The following is an 18,885-nucleotide window of genomic DNA, read 5'->3' on the forward strand; positions in this document are numbered from 1 at the left end:
TCATTACTGAGTTGTAGTGGCTTTATTTTTAGTCCTCTTTTCCTTTAAGCATTATGTTACAGTTAAGAGTTTAATATACTTTTCTAAAAATGGGTTGCAATATTCTAATTCTGACTGACTTTAACTTTAATCAGAGTTTGTGTGCTTTTGTCTTTTCATTTTAATTTGGAGAGTTCTTTTCAGCATTTCTTATAAGGCAAGTCTAATGATGGTGAACTCCCTCAGCTTTTGCTTGTCTAGGAAAGCTTTTATTTCTTCTTCATATCTGAAGGATAATTTTGTTGGATAGAGCATTCTTGGCTGGCAGGGTTTGTTTTTTTTTTTTTCAATTAAAAAATATTTTTATTGAAGTATAATAGCTGTAGTTTTTATCTTTTAATATTTTGAATATGTCATTCTACTGTCTCCTGGCCTGTAGGGTTTCTGCTAAGGAATCTGTGGAGAAAGCTGCTTATACCCTAATAGGTCTACCTTTGTGGGTTACTGTCTTTTTTTCCACTAACTGCCCTAAAATTCTTTCTTTATCATTAACTTTTGACTGTTTTAATAAGATGTGTCTTGGAGAAAGTCTTTTTGTTTTGTGATAACAAAATGTTCTATTAGCTCTGTAAGCTTCTTTCCCTGGATTTGGGAATTCTCAGGTATTATTTCTTTTCTTTTCTTTCAAGTTTAATTAACATACAGTGTTATATTAGTTTTAGGTATAAAATATAATGACTTACAATTCTGTACATTTCTCAGTGTTCATCAAGGAAAGTGTGCTGTTAAACCCCTTTATCTGTTTCACCCATCCCCCACCCACCTCCTTCTGGAAACCACCAGTTTGTTCTCTACAGTTAAGAGTCTGTTTTTTGATCTCTTTTTTCTTTCTTTCTTTCTTTGTTTTGTTTCTTAAATTCCATGTATTAGCAAAATCATGGTATCTCTCTTTCTCTGACTTATTTCATTTTACATTATTACTCTCTAGGTCCATCCATGTTGTTGTAAATGGTAAGATTTCATTTTTTAATGGTTGAGTAATATTCTGTTGTGTGTGTTTGTGTCATCGATATGTGTGTGTATATAAATTGATATATGTATAAATATGTATGTATACATACATATATATATACACACACACACACACACACACACACACTATATCTTCTTTATTCATCTTTCAGTGGACACTTGGGTTGTTTCCATCTTGGCTATTGTAAATAATGCTGCAGAAACAATGGGGTGTACACACATTTTTGAATTAGTGTTTTCATTTCCTTTGGGCAAATACCCAGTGGTGGAATTACTGGGTCATGCAGTAATTCTGTTTTACAATTTTTAAGAAAACTCCATACTGTTTTCCACAGTGGCTGCACCAATTTGCATTCCTACTAACAGTGCACAACTGTTTTTTTTTTCTCTACATCCTTGCTAACACTTGCTATTTCTTATGGTTTTTATTTTAGCCATTCTGCCAGTGTAAAGTAATATCACATTGGTTTTAATTTTTATTTCCCTGATGATTAGTAATGTTGAACATCTTTTCATGTATCTGTTGGCAATCTGTATGCCTTTTCTGTAAAAATGTCTTTTCAGGTCTCTGTCCATTTTTAATCAGATTATTTGTTTTTTTAAGTGTTGAATTGTATAAATTCTTTATGTATTTTGGAGACTAACCCTTTATCAAATATATCATTTCCAAATATCTTCTCCCATTTACTAGGTTGCTTTTTTCCTTTTGTTGATAATTTCCTTTGTTGTACAAAAGCTTTTTATTTTCATGTACCCTCCCATAGATTAATTTTGCTTTTGTTTCCCTTGCCAGACATAACTAGAATATTTCTAGAGCTGATGTCAAAGAAGTTATTGCCTATGTTTTATTCCAGGAAATTTATGGTTTCAGTTTTCACATTTAGGTCTTTAATCCTAATCTTTTGTATCTTTAAGTACATTCTCTACTCTCTTTCTCTCTTCTTTTCCTAGGATGCCCTTTGTTCTTATGTTGGTTTTTCTAATTGAGTCAGGTAGTGTTCGTAGGTTTTTTTTTCTTGTTTACTTTTTAAAGATCTTAGTTCTTGATCCTCTTCCACCTGATCATTTCTATATTTTCATACTCAAGCTTGCTAATTCTCTCTTCCATATGATCTGCTGTATTTCCACTGCATTCTAATGCATTCTTCATCTCATTTATTGAGTTCTTTAGCTTCAGAGTTTTTGTTTGGTTCTTTTTTAGAATTTCAATCTCTTTGGTAGAGCCCTACTTCTTTTTACAAATTTTACTGTTGAAGATCATTCTAACGCTTTTCTGAGTTTCTTGAATTTCTTCTTAACAACTATTTTAAGTGATCAGATTATAGTAGTCCATGTTTTTGAGTTTAGTTGTTGGAAAATTGTCATTTATTTTTTTGATACCATATTACTATGATTTTTCATGATGTTTGATGAGGAGTGCCTCTGCAGCTGCATTTGAAATGAACACCTTTCTTAACTAGGCAAGGTTTTTTTTTTTGCATTGATTCTAACAATTTAAGAGGTCGGTAGTTAGAAGCCTTCCTTTTATCTTCCAGAAGGTGGCGCTATAGCACAAATTTTTGGTTTCTCTCTGGGAGCTAATTTGGCCTAAGGTTGAGAGAGGGTGTTAACACCCCCCCACCCCCCCACCCCCGCCAAAAAAGCCATTGAGTGGCAGCAGGGGTGGGTGGGACTTAGGATGTGCCCTGGGACTTTGGATGTGTCCACTGCCTTGTTAGGGGATCTCCAAGTGGGGAGGTTCCAGAGGTCAATAGGATATCTTCTGGCCTCCTAGGTCTGACAGCAACAGCCATATTCCTTCATTTCTGTTTGCGTACTTGTCTTTCCTTTCCCTCTCCCCAGTCACTGCATCTTTCCTTAGAGAGCGCAAGTTGTCTTTCCAATTGCAGCATACATGGTTGGGCAGTCTCCCACTTACCGCCTTTGCCAGAAAGCTTGTGCTGCTTTGCGGCCAGGTCAGGCTAGCGCTGCCTTCTCTGCCATTAGCGCTTCTACTGCCTCCAGCTCTGCGACCCCTTCTATCCCTCCAGCCACTTCCATGTTCCCAGAATCTCCTCCAGTCTAATCCACCCACTTTCAGGTGCACAGATGGATGGATCTCTTGGGTGTCTTGGTATACAGTTTAGAAGTGCTTTTTTTTTTTTTTTTTTTTTAAGTTGTGTGTCCAATGAGTTGTAAATCTAAGGGGACATAAAGGAAGATGGGCTCCTGTCACCAAGAAGCTCACAAAACTCCCATGATATCATAGTTTTAAATAATTTTTAAGACTCTTTGCATGATACGGTCCATTCTAGGACTACATGATACTGAAGATTTAATATGAAGTTAAGATATATTCAAAACTTTTTATTGATTTCCTAAATTTGAAGTGACTTTCATTTAATCTAAATATATTTTTATTCCTTTAGATAGCAGTTTACCTAAGGTTCATGGTAATGGTACTCCTTGCAAATTTTTTTTTCCTTTTTTTTTTTTTTTTTTTTTTTTAGTTTAGTACTCTATAGTCTTAGGAGCTGTGTCAAGATCACAGTATTGTTTACTAAATTGTTACGTGGGGTCTGCAAGCTTGTCCAGCAGTACAATATATGTGGGAGATCTGGGATTAAGCCTAAAATTTCCTCCCTTCTTGTCTACATCTGTAGTAATCAGTCCACTGTGCCCTGGGTATCTAACAGATATTATCAAGTCTGTAATGCTTTCATGTCACATATGCCAAGCTGCTATTTACCAGAACGGGAGTCCCATTTTGGCATGTATTACTCATAAAATATTTGTGGAGTGTTTGGGAAGCTATGGAAATCCTTTTATTTGTAGGAATTTAAAAGTACAACAACAATTTGTCATGAATAAATGGTACTGGTAGAGATTTTAAGAGAACACTGGGACACAGTTTGAATTTCAGGTTCAACTCAGAAATTTCACAGAGATAAAGGGGAAAAAGACAAATATACTTTAACAACTATAAAGTAAGCATGATGACTAAGAGTTAAAGGATTAGGGATAACCAGGTAGAAAGTGAGAGTTGAAAAGTAGTTGATAGACTTCTGGGGAAGATGATGGATTAAGAAAGGTGGAGAATTCAATAGCTTACTAGCCATACAAGCAACTGGTAAGGTATTAAAGGTAGCAAGTTGAAAAGAGTAGGGGTACCTGAGTGGTTAAGTCAGTTAAGTGTCCACTTCAGTTTAGGTCGTGATCTCAGGGTCCTAGGATTGAGCCTGGCATGGAGTTCCACATGAAGACTAGCCCAAAGCCCCAAGCTCAGTGGGGAGGGTCTGCTTGACTCTCTCTCTCTCTCTCTCTCTCTGCACCTGCCCCTGCTCACAGGAGGATCCCTCTCTCTCTCTCTCAAAACAATCAATCAATAAATCTTAAAAATAAAAAAGGAAAACAACATGACAATGTGAATATACTTTACTGAAATGTACCCTGAAAGATGGTTAAGATAGTAAATTTTGTTATGTATTTTTTGCCACAATTAAAAAAAATGTACCATTCTAACTGGTGTAAGGTGGAGAAAGGGGAACAAAACTTTTTACACTGTTGATGGGAATGCAAATTGGTGAAGCCACTTTGGAAAACTGTGCAGGTTCCTCAAAAAAGTAAAAATAGAGCTACCCTATGAGCCATCAATTGCACTACTGAGTATTTACCCCAAAGATATAGATGTAGTGAAAAGAAGGGCCACATGCACCCCAATGTTATAGCAACAATGTTCACAATAGTCAGACTGTGGAAGGAGCTGAGATGCCCTTCAACAGATGAATGGATAAAGAAGATGCGGTCCATATACACAATGGAATATTACTCAGCCATCAGAAAGGATGAATACCCAACTTTTGCATCAACATGGATGGGACTGGAGGAAATTATGCTGAGTAAAGTAGTCAAACAGAGAAAGTCAATTATCATATGTTTCACTTATTTGTGGAACATAAGGAATAGCATGGAGGACATTAGAAGAAAGGAAAAATAAAGGGGGAGAAATCAGAGTGGGAGATGAACCATGTACTCCAGGAAACAAACGGAGTGTTTTGAGGAGGGGGTGAGCCTGGTGATGGGTATTAAGGAGGGCACTACTGCATGGAGCACTGGGTGTTATACGCAAACAATGAATCATGGAACACTACATCAAAAGCTAATGATGTGCTGTATGGTGACTAACATAACATAATAAAAAAAAAGAAAAAAATTTTAAAGGGAAAGAAGTGACTTACAAATGACTTTCATTAAGACAATGGATAAGTAAATGTTGGAAGGTCCTGACAAGCCTTATTGCAAGCTTCTTTGTGGCTATTTAATTTCAGGAGTCTTTGGACGGGTATAGGTGACCTAGGATGATTTTATTTGTGCCTGAGCATAGATGAGAGAGGGGTTTCTGGTATTTTGGTGAGGTACACAGCTGGGAGCAGCAGAGCAGTGGCAGAACAGGGCAGGGAGCTGGGTGGCAGCCAGTGTACCAAGACCTGGAGGGTGAACTGTGGATATTGGGTGGACAGAGAGGACCAGCAGTGAAAACTCTTCTGGGGCACCCCAGAAATGGTCCCCCTGGACTCTGCAGGGTGCTGGTGAGACAGGACACTCATATCACAGTCATCTGGTACCATCAGAAAGTTCTTAAGTCTTCTGGGGGCAGTAATAAAAGAAGTTTTTTCTGCCACTGTGGAGTAAGTGCTCCTTTCAACATGATGCTCCACCCATGGAAATCAGGCAGCATTATAGTGAAGGTTACTGGAAATAAATGCAAAATATAAAGTGAAGAGGGCACAGATATACTGAATTTCCTTCCGTGTTCATGAAGACCAAGCAACTCATCTAGATTATCTGGAATGTACTTTGTCTCCATCTTCCAGTTAGAATTCCTTTAAGACTTTCCCTAGAAAGCCTCCACTATAAAGTTTCATCCCTGGGCACCTGGGTGGCTCAGTTGGTTAAGTGATTACCTTTGGCTCAGGTCATGATCCTGGAGTCCCAGGATTGAGTCCCACATTGGGCTCTCTGCTTAGCAGGGAGTCTGCTTCTCCCTCTGACCCTCCCCCTTCTCATGCTCTCTCTCTCTCTCTCTCTCTCTCTCAAATAAATAAATAAATAAATAAGATAAAGTTTCATCCCTTTAGCATACATACATCTCCTTCTTTTGCATACTGATGTGCACTAGGCCATCCTTCCCTATGGGGTGGGGCTTCCATCTTTTATTTTTTGGGGACCTACTTTTTTATTCTACATTTGATTTATAAAATTTATTTATAAAATTTTAGTGCTACTCTAAGTACTTTGGACAAAATAGAAGCTCGATAAGTATTTATTTAATAGATGAATGAGATGGAATTTTTCCACTCTCAACATACTTTATCAAAGAGTGGTTATGTGATTTTAAGTGTGATGTTCACTGTTGAAATTTTTGAGATTTTAGAAGATTGTCTTCTTCATGCAAGTCTAGTTTGTTATTGTGGCTCTTTTTAAAATTACATTATAAAAAGTATTTTAAAGTATTTCCCTCTTGGCTAAGAAATGTATTATATTAAAATAAAAATGTGCTGTAAAAATTAGTGATTTGTCTATAATGCAAGGGTACTTTATAGACTCCTTGTTCTTTTGAGAACCTATGAGTATATGCTACTTTAACATAGTGTGGAGTAAGTTCAAAGTCATTTTTGTCCCAGTAAAAGACTTTTCTTCTAAATGTACTTATTTCTGAGTTACAGTCACAGTTTTCTTATTTTCATGGGGTAGGGATAATAATACCTCTTCCATTGATGTCTTGTTTATTTTGGTTCTCAAATAATGGCTTAAATTCCTTTGTAAAATATCAAACCCCCATACAAGTATTAGAATACACGGATTCTTCTTGTATTCATTTATTAGTTCAAGGCATTTTTAAGCCCTATGTGTATGAATGCCAGGGCAAAGGCTATAGAGGTTTCAGAGATACATAAGAACTGCATTTGCCCTCCTCTTAAAACAAATGCCCTTTAACTTTATAACATCCAGAATTGTTCATTCAACTAGATAGTCTTAGAGTTTAACCAGCAACTCAAATAAGAAAGGGCAAATTTCAGAAATCCAAGATAAGTCTGAGTTTGTGACATATGTATTTAGAATAAGGAAGACTTCAGGAAGTTTTGGAATACTTTCAGTAATAGTATTGTAGCTATAACACTGCAGGTTAAGCCAAAAAGGAGGAAAAGGTGGTGGTATTCAAAGAAAACTATCTTCCAATATTCGAAGGCCCATATTCTGTAAGAAACATTAAGTTCATTCTGTGTGGTTGGCTTCAAGGAGTAGAATAAGACCAATGAGGGAAAATTACAAGGATGTGAGTTTCAGATATTTACAAGGAGAAACTTCTAATATGCTGTTTTACAAAACTAAAGTAAGATGCTGGAGGGGTAAGGTGTTTCTTGTCACTGGAAGAATTCAAGCCCAAAATGCACTACCTCTAGCTTGAGCAGGAGACCTTTAAGGTATATTCCAATGTTGATATTCTGACTCAGTGGTTCTACTCTCAGAGTTGGTTTCATTAATCCCTTCTCCCTGCCCTTTTTGGACCCCTTCTCCTAGTTCCCTCCTCCTCAGAAGGCATTGGAGTAACAGGAAGAATAAGGCTCCTTTAATATTAATTCTGCTATTAAGCATGGAGAAATTCTCCCTTAAGATGAGGTTCTATTTAAGGATAAACCCGGGGTCACAGATTTATGTTTTTACTTATCTTTCTTTTCATTTTAAATGGAACCATAAGTGTTTAATATGGTGCTCATATCATTTCATTTCATTTTCCACATGTAAGTATGTAGGGATGGAGTGAGTCTGTTTTGCCTTGATACAGCAATTGGTTTCCGTCCTCTGCTTTCAATCAGACAGTTTTAAATTTTGGTTAGGCACATAAACACACTGTGATGGACGACATTAATAAATAAGTATTACATTGGCTCCGCTTGAGCATTCCCTCTTCATCTTTATCTTTTTTGTTTAAATCCTGTGGGGTCTCAGAATGCTCTTTATGGAGATCAAGAAGATTAAGCAAAATTAGCTCTCAGCTACATAATGGGCTTTCCTCTCCTGGCATGTGTCTCCCCTCTCTGCATATGGTGACCTCCTCTGATAGCAACAGGAGATTCACAGATGCGAGGGAAAATATGTTCTAGGAGGGCACACCACGAGATTTCAGAGTTCTTGCTCATTTCTAGCAGTGTATATGCTTGAATTGAAATAACAAATGAAAATGATAAATAAATCAGCTGGCTACTCAAAGACACCTCCAAATTCCTCTATCTCCTAGGGCAGACTAACCTTTTCAATCTTGGAATGAAGGGTAGCTTTTCTAGTCTTGAGAACATCTAAGCCATAACTTCATAAATGGATGATACCTTAAAAGAGGTTATTTTCAGAGAGAACTATACTTCACCCATGTCAAACAGTGAAATTCATGCTGTTTATAAAGTTCTCCAGAGAGAGGCTGGCTTACTCATGGGCAGAGTTGGCAGCTGCCTCCATGGAATAATTTGAGGATCAATGAGAGGCCCCTATGCTTTAAAATCCATCTCCCTCATCAGTCTGCAGTGGTGCCTGAAATTTCTGCCATTACTGTCATTTCTTAAAAGCCTTTAAGAGGACATATGCCCTATTATCTTGAGGGAGGTAACATTAATTAACTATATAGCATATTAGAATGGATGAGTTTTCTTGTTAATAACCCATTACAACCATTGACACCCAGTAAAGATCAGGGATATGAAGAAATAAAAGCAAGGGCAGGTAAGTTTTAATGGAGAAGTAGTAGTGTGAGTTTAGGGGGTATAGTTCAGGTCCTGTAGATGGGGGAAGGGGAGGGGGGATTCTAATATGGGGATAACCAATGGGGAGAAAGGAGGACCTGGGTATTTTGTTCCAGGTAGTAGGGTGTGCATGGTTGCAAAATGTGAGAAATGGAGAACCAAAGGAAGGATACCAAGGACAGAATTTACTTGCCCTATAATACTGTTAACCTGGGCCCTACCCCTCCCAAAGAAGTTCATGGTCTTAATAATAATTTGTAGAGTGATTTCAAACTATATTAAATTTTCTCATTTGAGGGTGAAGGATGTGTCTTTAATCCTATCTCAATAAAAATGGAGAACGGGTCATCCTAATTTGTATGGCAATACTTCACTAGGATTCGTATTGACCCTTTAGCTATAGTATCCATTGGCTAAATAACTCTTTTACTTTAGTAGTTTCTTCAGAGGAATTACTTAAATTTTTTTTGTCCCAACTGTAACATAAGGTATCTATACTGTTTATTTGGAATCAGAGAAATTTAAGGGCTGGAATGAGTGTTTTGAGGTGTCTCAGTTTGATCTGTTACTTTAGAGATGAGAAATCAAGACACATGAAGTGTCTTCATTTATTCCTTCATATTTTGAGTATTGACTATGTGCTAGGCACAGGGATATAGTGCCAAGTACATACAGTGTTTTCCTCATGGAGCTTCTACTTTAGTAGAAGAAATTATTAACTAAATAACTTAATTAAAAATAACAAAAATACATATAAAATAAAAGCTGTGGTGAGTGTTATTAAATATTACATTTCATTGAGAGTGTATTATGGGGGATCTTGACCCTGATGGCGATAGAGTTAGAAAAACTTTTTTGCAGAAATAATGTTTGACTTAATATCTGAAGGTGAGTGGATGTTCACTAAGAGAATAGAAGAAAGGAGAAAGAGAGGTCTAGGGAATGGGTAGAGAATGTTCAAAGCTCTTGTAGAAGGTCATGGCCTTCTATAAAGGTCAAAGCCTTACTGTTTGGAGCTCAGAGAGTTACGGGAGAGAGTTTCTAGAAGAGGCTATAGAAATAAACTGAGATGGATCAAGCAGGGCTTTGTTTAGGGTTTTGGACCTTATTCTAGGGGCAGTGCATGGAAGGGATTGGAGCAGGGTATATGTGGATAAGGAGGCTAAAGCAGTGATCCAGATGTAAACTGTTGGTGACTTGCTCAATGCTAGAGAGCTTTGGTAGAATTAACTAACATCTCTTCTAGGTTCCTCAATTAACATTTTTTTTTTAAAACTCATAGTATGTATTTGTTGTTTTTTAAACTCCCCATCATCCATATATCCCACTTCCATTTTAGTAGGGATATATTATTCCTTCCTATAGCCAGTTCCTATAATTTTATTGGAGCTAACTTGAGCATCAGCTCCAGGAATAGCATGTGATTCAGACTTAACCAATGAGACCCTCAGATTCTCTTGGAACCATAGCATTTTGTTCAGGAGTGGGGATGTGAGCCACTGATAGCAAATGAGATGACCATGGAACTATCACTAGGACTTCGAAGACAGAGAAAAATAGTAAAGTGGGGCCTGATGAAGTCATTTAAACAATAGGTAGAGAAGAAACTGAAGTTAACACTGCAGAAGCCTGATGGGAGTGATGGAAAAAAGAAATGCACCCAGGTGACATTGCTTGAGTCCCAAGGCCAGTCATAGCAGAAGTCAGCTGTGTCTTGAATTTTTCAGTTATGGAGTCAGTGAAGTCTCATTCTGTTAGAACTGGTCTTTTTTGGTTTTTCTACTATGTGCAACCAGAGTCCTAACTAATAGAGGACTAAATTCTTTTCTCCTTTCTTAACTGACTTACAGGACACCACCTAAAAAAAAAAAAAAAAAAAAAAAAAAGAGGAAAGCTATGATTTTCAATATAACCTTTACAAATCATATGTATTTTTATATCTTTATATAGAGAGAATACTTTTGCTATAAAATTGGCTACTCTGGATTCATTTGGATCTAGGACTAGGAACTTTAGTCTTAAGTCACTTTAAGGCTTTTAAAAAAGGTTAAATTTTCACAGGATATTTTATTCTATATAGAGGTGTTTTTCCACAAAATAATTATATACTGGAAGTGTTTTTATCATATGTAATATTTAGATAAGTAGTATTTTTTAAATTTAATGTTATTAAGGGAAAACAGCCAACTAACAAATATTTCTCAAATAATATACTGACATATGATATGCAAATAATTTCAGTGTCCCTCTAAAAACACCTGTTCATTCATCCTCATTCGTAAATCACTATAATATCTCTATTATAACATTTTACCTATTATTTTTGATGTTTCCGCATATATAATACATAAATAGTCCCTGCTTTTGTTCTCTCACTGATTTTAGTTAATCTAGATAAATGATACATAGTTTCCTCAAGTCTTTTGGGGAGTACTTAAAGATTTTTTATGTTGCTTGTATGAATGTATAAGTAGCTTAACTATTTACAAATGATAATATTTGTTTAAAAATAATATTATAAAATTTATTTAAAATGTAAGATAAGGTTTTTGTAGGGATTTTAGAACTGAGGAAGACTCTTCAATTAACTGTTTCTTAAAAAATATTTTTTAAGAATTCTGCTTTACCTTCTAAATCATGTAATTTCATCCAGAACAAAAGCATCCATTCATAAACTTCAGAATTTGATGAGTTTCAAGCAATGTTGCCGCTGACAATAATTGCTCTGATTTGTTTTGTACCCAAACAGGGATATAATAGGTAGTAGTCACAATTCACTGTTAGCTCTTCTTTAAGTTTTGACTCACCAATTTCAGAAGTGAGCAGAACAAACATTTTTATCAATCTGAAAGGCTGAAGATTATTACTAGTCTAACAAACATTGATATTTCTTTTTTTGTGTTTATTTTTTCTGCTGGAAATCTGAGATCTATAGCATCTGTGGGGGAAATGGGTGCTTATGTCTGATAACCTACCATACTGAGAAGCGTTGATAACCAGTATAGAGGTAACATAACAGCATTTGTCCAGGTAAGTCCTGGAGGATTCTAAGCCCTCAAGAAGTCCTCCAAATAGGGGACAACCCCACAGATCTAGAATACTACCCTTTGGCTCCTAATCTTGCCGTTGGGCTAGAAGAGATGAGCTTCTAGGGCTCATTATAAAACAGGCCCAATGACCTGTTTTCCATACATTCATTCATAATGATCAATATTTGCTGATTATGTATTATATGCAAGGCATAATGATAGTTTACCATGTGAGGAAATGAAAGTGAATTAATCAGGAATTTTGCCATTGATGTACACATGATCTAACAGGTATACAAGTTATAAGAATAAATAATTGTAATATTTATTTAAAAATGTACAGGGAAGATTTTATGCTCAGAGAACTTTTAGTTAGTATGACTGGGAGAAGCTACATGGAAGATGTGATATTTTGGCTGTGACTTCATGATTATGTGGGATCGATATGGCCATTCCAATGGAAGGAAATGGCATGAATAAAGTTATATAGGACAAAAAGTGAGAGTTTAAGATATGAACAACATGAAGAACAGGTAGTTTATAAACAAAAGCATATAAAGATTGGAAAAACATTTGAGTGAGGGCAGATCATGGAGGTACTTGAGATCTATTTAAAGGGTTTTGTTGTTTATCTTTGAGGTAATAGAGAGCCATGGATTCCTTCAGAGCATGAAGATAAGATTTAAGGAAGATTGAGGTGGTTTAGGGAATGGGGCCTTCTGAAATAATCTAAGTGAAAGGTAATAAATTCTATTTTAATGGAAGTAGAAAGAAGGAGAGATAGTGGGATAATGAAAATTAACTGAATGACTATGGGAAAAGGGCAAGAAAGAAGTGAAAGACAACTGAGGAGACAAGCAAATGTGGCTATTAAAAAAGCAGATGCAGTAACAAAAAGAGTCAAAAGAATGTGATTTTCTTAAGAACTGCAGTCAGCTCTTTATGGAAATAGTAGCTCTGGATAAAGTTACTACACTAATTTTTTAATTTTATGTATATCCTGCTTAGGAGTGTTGTACTTAGCACCATCCTACTATAGCATCATTATAATGATGATACTCTCATATTTGTAAAGTTTTAATTGAAATAATTTTTTTTTTTTTTTATTCTGATAGTGCCAGCTGCCTGTACCAAGTGAAGAAATGACCTCTTTCTTTTAAAAACTACTTATTACACAGATATAAGACCTATGTATTTCACTTCTATATGTGTTCTGTCAATCCATGGAACACTTCAGCTGTAGAATTTCTTTTAGTAGAGATAAAGGCCAATAATGTATGAAATAGACATTATTACCAACATGACATTACAAAAGATGAGGCAAAGAGTGCATTCAACATTATAGAATATGAATTCAGATAGGGCTTGCACTGGATCTCTATAATGCTTTGAGTAATAGAGACATTCTAACAATATTGATTCTTCCAATCATATGTATATTGATTCTTCCAATATGCCAGCAATATTGATTTTTCTAATCATATATATGTGTGTGTGTGTATGATGAAGCTCATAGATATAGAGAATGGATTGATGGTTGCCAGAGGTGGGTGTGAGAGATGGGAGAGATGAATGAATGTTTTTGTTTTTGTTTAAGTTTAAATAAATTGAGTTAAAGAAAGTCTCCTATGTTTTATCACTCCCCTAATTAAGAAGTTCCTGCTTATGTCCTGTTGAAGTTTTTCCTGCTCCATTTTCTATTAGTTCTCCAAGGAGCAACTATTATTTCCTTCCCTGAGTTTGGTGAGGCCTCAGGTGTTGGTCCTCCCCAAATATTTTGCAGTTGTGAACTGACTTGGGAAGCACATTCTCTTCCTCATTGTTCAGTATTGTTTGAGGAAGCACCAGCTAGGGAATATTCTGGAACTTGCAGCATGAATCAGGCATGGCGTAATCATAGGAGAAGGCAATGTAAAGAGCGTGAGGAGTGAATTGGGCAATCCCTCAAAATCATCAAGTGTCCTTTGCGGCCTCTCTTGCTCACAGATCTTCATACCCAAACCAGGACATTGTAGTATCTGGGAAAGAATTGGTGCAATATGATGTCCTGTGGGCCTGTAGCCAGAAATATTTCCTCTGTGAAGACACAAACCTCAGTAATAGAATTGAACAAAGGTGAGACAAAGAAGAGTGCAGAACACCACACTTTAGGAGACAGTCTCAGCAGCTAAGCCTGTACTCGTGTGACTATGAAAGCGAGTGCCTTCTTCTACTGTGTGCGATAGGTGCCCCTTGCCTTATTCTAGTCACAGACCCTGGATGAAAACAAGTCTTTCTTCCCAAGATGTGAATTGCATTTCTCTTATTCTTTTGCCCTGTCGGCCACAAAGACAATAGCAGATGCTTGGGATGGGAAGAGAGGATTCTTCGGTCCGGGTCCAGGGGCAAGCGTTGTGTGTTAATTAGGACCCTATGGTTGTAAGCAACAGAACTGACTTTTTCCAACTAAATGAAAACAAACATTTCTGGAGAAAATACTGAGGTAGCTCTTAGGGTAGAAAAGAAATTTGTAGAAGCTGGTTGAAGAAAGACAATGTTTGGTTGATAAAGATATGGAAACATTAGAGCATTTGTGCTCTGTTGATGAGAATGTAAAATGGCACTGCCGTGATAGAAGGTGGTATGGAGTTTCCTCAAAAAAATAAAAATAGGACTACCATATGTTTTGGTAACTCCACTTCTGAGATTCTTCAAAAGAATTGAAATCAGGATCTTAAAGGGATATTAGAACTGCTCTATTCATTGCAGCACTATTCACAATAGCTAAGATGTGGAAGCAGGCTAAATGTCCACTGAAGGATGAATGGATAAAGGAAATGTGGTATACACATGCAATGGGATATTAGTCAGTTTTAAAAAAGAAGAAAATTCTGCAATATGCTACAACATGGATGGACTTTGAGGACATTATGCTAAGTGAAATAAGCCAGTACAGAAAGAGAAATACTGCACAATTCCACTTTTGTGAGGTATCTAAAATAGTCACATTCATAGAATCAAAGGGTGGAATAGTATTGCCAGGGGCTGAAGGAGAGCAAAATGAGGAGTTACTATTTAATAGACCTAAAATTTCAATTAAGTGGGGGGGGGGTAAGTGTTAGAGATCTTCTGTACAACAATAAGCCTATATATAACCATCAGTATTGTATTGTGCACTTAAAAATGTGTTAAGAGGGTAGCTCTTACGTTAAGTTTTCTTATTATAATAACATGAAATTTAAAAAAAAATCATGGGGCGCCTGGGTAGCTCAGTCATTTAAGTGTCCGACTCTTGATTTCAGCTCAGATCATGACCTTAGGGTCATGAGATAGAGCTCCATGATGGGCGTGGAGCCTGCTTAAGATTCTCTCTTTCCCTTTCTCTCTGCCTGTCCCTTACTCCTTTCTCTCCCTTAAAAAAAAAAAAAAAAGTCATCTTCAAATTAAAAACAGAATAAAGAAGAAAAAGTCTTTGTGATTGGAATTTTACCCATTTCACCACCTCATAGGGTATGATTAAATGAGACATCATCTACAGATCATTGAGGACCATGTCAGCACAAAGACTTATTTTAAGTGTTAACTATCATAGCAATGTTTAAATACCAACTTGAATCATTTTGGAAAGCAATTTGAGCCAAGCTTCTCAATCATTTTTTTTACTCATTTCACAAATATGAGCACTTACTATGCAATTAATTGCTGGGTACTATGTTAGGCAGTGGGCATTGAAGAATTAAGATACTGTTTCTGCCTTCTTGGAACTTACTGTCAAATGGGAGTAGAATTTGGGGGACAAGCGTGTAAATAATGACACAGCCAAAGTGGTGTTACAGACACTTGCAGGGTGGTTGAGACTGAGAGAGAGATTTTGGGGAGAAGAGGGTAGAGGGCAGCAGAAGGGTAAGTCATTCTGGCTTGATTCTAGGACTAGGACTTCATGGAAATGTATTGTCATAATAAGAGTTCATGAATGCGGGACATCCACAAAGCAATAAAAATCTCTTTGAACCAAGCTTATCAATCCTCCATGTGAAAATGCTTCATGAATCACAATCACAGGAATCAAAACTTTATTCAAATTATTACTTGCGTTCCCACATTGAGCAAGGCAGTATTTTCTTTTAAACGATTTTTAAAAGATCAAATATGTGCCTAATGCCTTTTCATTTTTTCCGACACTTTCAAATTTATTCTTATTTAGTTCTCAAGAGAATTTTTAAAGCAAGTAATATTTTTCTATTCAGACTGAGGCTCCCTTACCTAATCTAGGCTGAAAGGAAGCCTACTGATCACTTGAGCTGAATTAATCCACCCACCTTTCTTTCCTTCCTCCCTCCCTTCCTTCCTTCTTTCCTTCCTTCCTTCCATAGATAAAAATAAGTTAAGCCCCAGTTAGGATAAGGGATTTTTCCTGTGTCATGTACCTTTGACATATGAATAAGACAAAGGCCTAAGAGTGTAAATAATTTAAGGCAGGTAATGCACCTAGGTGTTGAGCAAGCTGAACTGAGCTTCGCAGGATAGCTGAAGCCCAGACTCAGGCTCCTTTCTTGCAAAGCAAGCAACAAAAGTGGTTAGGGATAAAACTCTTCTCCCCCTACAAAATGTGTATATTTTAAATGGCAACCATTTGTCTTTTCTCTTTTCCTATTATTGTGTTGGAGAGGCAGTCTGTCCTATCCTAGCAGTGAAGAGTTCTGGCTCAAAAGGGGCCAGACCTGGGCCTGCATCCTGTTTTTATCACTTAGTAGAGGTTTGGCATTGGACTGTTTGACCAACCTCAGTGAGCCTCGGTCTGTCTGTCAAATGAAGATAGTAGTATCCTGTACGCACCTGTAATATTAATTAGCAGAAAAAATTGAATGGGACCAGAATATTCATTTTGTTCCAGTATTAGGGTTCTCTAGAGAAAAAGAACCAATACGTTTGACGATTGACTAATTGATTGGTATTGAAGAATTGGCTCATGCAGGCTGGGAAGTCCAGAATCTAAAGTTTGGGCAACAGGCGGGAGACTTAGGGAAGAGTCCGGTAGCCGATCAAGTCCAAAGGTCATTCACTGGTCGACTTCCACCCTTGCTCCGGGAAAGTCAGTCTTTTGTTCTATTAAGGCCTTCAGCAACTGGATAAGGCTCGCCCACATTAGAGAGGGTAATCCCGTTTGCCCACAGACCACCAGTTTAAATATTAATCTCATCCAAAAACACCCTCACAGAAACATCCAGAATTATGTTAGACTGCATGTCTGAGCACCATGACCCAGACAAGTAGACATATAAAATCAACCATCAGAGTTCCAAAGCAACTTAACCATGTTTTAAAGTTTTTGTTGTCTGGTCTAGTGAAGCTACCCACCATTTCAGTCATAGAACTCAAGCCAGCTGGGTTTTCTTTTTTTTTTTTGACAAGTTTGGATGCAAATCATTGTCTCTCCTTGATAATAATGAAGCAGTCATAATTTATGATGGGCTCTGTCAGTTTTTCTTCACAAGCTGGTTACGGCTACGGACATTGACTTGCTCTCTCCATGCTACCTTCTTCCAAAGTCCAGTCTGCTGGTACTGTTCCCAAACTAATTGTAGAGGCACCTATTCATGCATTGATAGTCACAGCCAAGTCCCTCGCATTTCTCGGAAGGATTGACATTCCTGTCAGTAGCAATAACTGGCCATTAGTGGTTGTTAATGCCATTCAGATCCTGGCCAGGAAACCTACCCTTGTTTTGGAATGAGTCCTGTGGGAAGCAATCAGCTGGTGTGGAGCTCTTTCAGTTGGGCCTTTGGTGGCTAGGACAGGTCCGAGAAAAGCTATGCGTATTTTTAGGCCAGCCCTCTTCTGTCAGAAGCCGTTGAGAAGGCGGAGGAGCGTCATCCATCTCCTGTTTGTCAGGTGGTAGCACAGGGGATGCTCCAGCCAGAATGGCCTGGCTGATTGCAAGTGCCATTATTTGCCTTGTGCTATGGTACATGTTATTAATGCTGCCGTTTCATGTTCTCTTCCAAGGAGATTGTCTCTGGTGTTTTTATCGTCCTGGGAGATGTGGTACCAGAAATGATCACATTCCTGGCAATTTTCTTTGAAAATGGTAAACTTTTGCAGAGTTTACTCTCTCTTCTATTAGGGTTGATAATGAGAAATTGTGAGGATTATTAAACACTCCCAGCTTTCAGTAGGAGCTTATTTAGCACAGATGTTTCTATAATTGCAGTACACTGGGAAAATTCACAGTGTTCAATGGCCCAAAACTCATTATTACTTATTACTTCTACCTGTGTATGGTGGTGCTCGTAAGCTGGGCTGAAATGTTTAATTTAGCAGGGGCTATAGCTGTGTATCTCAGCTGTTTTAGAAAGACTATTGAGAAGAAATTATAGGATGTTCTGCCCAAACCCTTACTACTTATTAATTTTTGAACCGTTACCTGGTACTGGGATATGTACTTTATTATGGGTTTAGGCCACATCACTGTTAAGACTCTTTCTGACAATTCTCCAGCTTATGGCCCTGAGGAAAAAAATGGAATATTAAGAGACTTTTAGAACAAACAATGTAGCTAACCATTGTGTTTTATTGGGGTAAAAAACCTGGAATGCGTACAACCGTATTCAGCTTTCTACCACTTTATAAAGTACAGCTCTCTTGTTTCAGCAGTCTTGCTTGTCCTTATAATGAAAGCATGGCAATGTTTAAGAACAAGGGTTCAGAAGATGCAAAGACAACACTTTGGAAAGACCACTCAAGAGAATGCAAAATCTCCCCGTATTCCCTCCTTCTCTCTATTTTTAAGACCAAAGCCATAAAAAATTCCATCCCATCCTTTATTTCCTGAAGGCGAGGAGAAGTTCTTTCAGCTTGGCTGCGCGTCTGCTAGGGGAAAGTTTGATAAGCACACCTATGGGAGTTCAGTTGTGCTCTCTCTTTGGGTGACCAAGTTGTTCTGGTTTACTGGGGACTTTCCCAGTTTTAGCGCTAAGCACTCAGAGTCCTATGTCCCAGCAACCTGTCTTAGTTTTGGGTAAATTGAGACTGCTAGTCACTCTGTGTCATGGCTATGTAGAGTTCCTGTGGTCTTGCTAAAGTTGGAGCTA

This window comes from Lontra canadensis, unplaced genomic scaffold (assembly GCF_010015895.1).
Source record: "Lontra canadensis isolate GAN:19392208 unplaced genomic scaffold, GSC_riverotter_1.0 scaffold4, whole genome shotgun sequence".
Taxonomy (NCBI): Eukaryota; Metazoa; Chordata; class Mammalia; order Carnivora; family Mustelidae; genus Lontra; species Lontra canadensis.